Source organism: Trachypithecus francoisi, unplaced genomic scaffold, assembly GCF_009764315.1.
Source record: "Trachypithecus francoisi isolate TF-2019V2 unplaced genomic scaffold, Tfra_2.0 Contig00720, whole genome shotgun sequence".
In the NCBI taxonomy this organism is placed as follows: Eukaryota; Metazoa; Chordata; class Mammalia; order Primates; family Cercopithecidae; genus Trachypithecus; species Trachypithecus francoisi.
Genome location: NW_022680847.1, coordinates 52,884 through 56,577, shown reverse-complemented (window position 1 = coordinate 56,577; position 3,694 = coordinate 52,884). Strand labels below are relative to the sequence as shown.

The 3,694-nt window shown below is 48.3% G+C and overlaps 1 pseudogene; it reads left to right on the top strand.

The window, feature by feature from the left end:
• Positions 1-330: 330 nt before the first annotated feature.
• LOC117088070 lies at positions 331-1,218 on the top strand (annotated as a pseudogene).
• Positions 1,219-3,694: the final 2,476 nt, after the last annotated feature.

Here is a 3,694-nt window from a genome sequence, read left to right as displayed (position 1 = left end):
TTTCTTACAAAGTTAAACACACACTTACTGTTTGACCCAGTGATCTCACTCCTCGCTATTTATCCGAAAGAAATGAAAACATATGTCCACACATAGCAGCTTTATTCATCACAAAACAACACAAAGGCGCATCACCCGGTGAATGGGTAAACACACCAGTGTATGTAGTTACAATGGAATATGATACTACTCAACAGCAATGCAAAAGAAATGATTTACCACTAAAAGCAGCAGTAATGGAGTTCAAAAGTATGATGCAGCCGGTCCCAGTGTGCTGTGGCTCCACGTGGCCTGTAGTCCCAGGTCCGTACCCCACATTGCCTGCCTGCCATGGAGCCTGACCATAAGGCCCCTGCTGCCCCTGGCCTCACTGCCATCCCCGAGGGCTGGTTCCACCAGACGTGCAGCCTGTGGTCCAGGCAGGCCTTGTCTCTGCTCCACGACCAGCACTCGCACTACCAGAACCTCCTTGTTTTCTGCAGTAAAACCTACAGCAATGTGCTGGTGTTGGATGGCATCATTCTGAGCACAGAGAGGGATGAGTACTCCTGCCAGGAGATGGTAGCCATCCTGCCTCTCTGCAGCCAACCCAACCCACGAAAGCCACTCCAACCACGATCATAGCGGGCAGAGATGGGTGTCTTGCATGAGGTGCGGAAGCACCTCTCCATGGAGTCTGTGGTCCAGTGTAATATTGACAAGGACATCATCCAAGTCTCTAAGAAGTTCCTGCCAGGCATGGCCAGTTGCTACTCTAGTTCAAAGCTGACCCTTCACGTGGGTGACAGTTTTGAGTTTACGAAGCAGAACTAGGATGCCTTCGACGTTATCACTGACTTCTCAGACCACATGGGCCCGGCCGAAAGCCTCTTCAAGGAAGCCTATTGTCAGCGGATGAAGGTGGCCCTGGTGGAGGACGGCATTCTCTGCTGCCAGGGAGCGCGCCAGTGGCTGCACCTTCACCTCCTAAGGAGATGCGGCAGTTCTGCCAGTTGCCGTGGTGGGCTACACCGACTGCATGGTCCCCATCTACCCCTGCGGCCAGACTGGCTTCATACTGTGCAGCAGAACATGAGCACTCATGTCTGGGAGCCCGTGCAGCACCTGACACAGCAGCAGGTGGGGCAGATGCAGCTGAAATGCCACAGCCCAGACGTGCACCGCACAGCCTTTGTGCCGCCTGAATTTGCTTGCAAGGCCCTGAATGGTGTGAGCTGAGCCCCACCACTGCCACCACCAACACAACCTGGGACCTCGGACAAGGGAGTCTCCAGGGTGCCTGGGTGCCTCCAGCCCTGGGCCAGACCTCCCGCCGGCTCTCACCGATCAACTGAGTGTTACAGGCCCCAGAATGCTGCCTGGCCTGCCCTGCTGGGTGGACTGTCTGTCTGTGTGTCTGTGTTGCTCTGTGTGGCATTCAGCCTCCAGGCCTATACCAGCTGTGCACAGCGCTGTCTCTCTCGCTTCTGTTACCCTCTTCACTCACCAAACACATGTATTAAGAACAACAAGAACAACAACAACAAAATAGTATGTTTAGGAAGAAGCCAGGCACAACGTAGGTTCCATTTGCATGCAATTCTAGAAAATTCAAAACAAAATTGACAAAGAGTACTGGTTGCCAGGGGCTGATAGTGGAGAGAAGAGATTGACTGCCAAGGGGCAGGAGAGAACATTTTTGGGATAAGGGAACATTCTGGATTACGATTGTTATGGTGGTTATTTATATGACTACATACAATTGTCAAAACTCAACAAAATGTTCACTTAAAATTGGTGGCTTTTATTATATGCAAATTATACCCTCATAGAACTGACATTATATCATTACTCTAATGGAAAAATCAGTGCTCCCTGCCAAAATTTCAGGCAGCTGTAAAAAGAAATGCATATATGTGGCTGGGCGTGGTGGCTCACTCCTGTAATCCCCGCACTTTGGGAGGCCGAGGTGGGTGGATCACTTTGACCTCAGGAGTTAGAAACTAGCCTGGGCAACATGTCAAAACCCCATGTCTACAAAAAATACAAAAATCAGCCAGGCATAGTGGCTTGGGCCTGCCGTTGCAGCTACTTGGGAGGCTAAGGCTGGAGGATCGCTTGAGCCTGGGAAGTGAAGGTTGAAGTGAGCTGAGATTGCGCCACTGCACTCCAGCCTGGGCGGCAGAGTGAGACCCTGTCACACACACACACAACCACACACCCATGAAATACATATACGTAAAAAGTATATTAACAGTATATAAAAAGAAAACAGACATCCCGGGTGTTGTGTGTGCCTCCCTGCATCCCCCAAACCCATACTGTGGCTTACTAGTCTCTAGATTCCAGCTGTGGGTTACATCTGGAGAGCCCCCTATTGCCCCCCATCGATGACCAAAGCTGTATAGATTGTGACTATGGAGGTATTTTTATGCATTGTAGAATCAGCTTAGTATGTGAAATGGTAGATGTTATTCAAGGGTGCTAGTCTAAACCCACAACTGGAGATTTGTTCAGTGAGAAGTGATTGGTCTGTCAAATAGGACCACACTTTGTGTCTCCAGGACTTTGCACATACTGTTCCCTCTGCTGGGATTGCTCTTCCTGCGGCTCTTTGACCAGTCAGTTTCTTCTCTTTCTTGGGATTTTGGCATCAAAGCAGTCTCAGAAAAGCCCTCACTGACCACCAGCCATGCTAATGCAGCCCCCGCCCCAATTACTCTCTGACTCAAAGCCATGCTCATTTTTTTCGAAGTCTTTTCCTAATTAGCTTGTTTATTGATTTAACTTTTTTTTTTTTTTTTCGAGACAGCATCACACTCTATTTGCCAGGCTGGAGTACAGTGGTGTGATCACAGCTCATTGCAACCCTGAACTCCTGGCCTTAATAAAGGGATCCTCTCACCTCAGCCTTCTGAGTAGTTAGAACTACACACATGATTGTTTTTTTTAATCTAAAATTGTTTTAAATTTATTTTTTTGTAGAGATGGGGGTCTTGCTATGTTGTCCAGACTGGCCTGGAACTCCTGGCCTCAAACAATCTTCCTGCCTTGATTTTTCAAAGCACTGGGATTACAGGTATGAACCATGCGTCTAGCCGCTGATTTAAGTTCTTGAGTGTAGCTTTTCTTCCCAACCAGATCATGAGCCCCATGAGGTTAAAGCCAGGTCTGGACCATCCCGTGCAGTTTCTCCACAGCCTTGAGTGGGAGCAATCACAAAGCAGACTGGATCAATTTTCTATTGCAACGTAATAAATTGCCATAAACTTGGCAGCTTAAAACAATGTGCTTTTATGATCTCACAGTTTCTGGGGATGAGAAGTCTGGGCATGGCTTAGTCAGGCCTCTGATCAAGGTCTCAAAGGCGGCAATCAGAGTGTTGGCTGGGGCTGGGGTCTCATTTGAGGCTTGGCTCCTCTCCTGTGGTGTTGGAAGAATTCATTTCCTTATAGCTGTAGAACTCACAGCAGCTTGCTTCTTCAAGGATACTGGGAGAGCATGTCTCTGGCTTCAAATCTCTTCCTTCAAAAAGCCTGATATTCTCTTTTAAAGAGCTCACTTGATTAGGTCAGGCTCAGCTGAGATAATCTCTCTTTGGAGGAACTCAGGGTCAACTGATTAGGGACCTTAATTATATCTGCAAAGTTCATCTCTGCCACACAACATAATCTAATCACAGAAGTGAAATTCCATCCTATTGGCAAGTCCCACC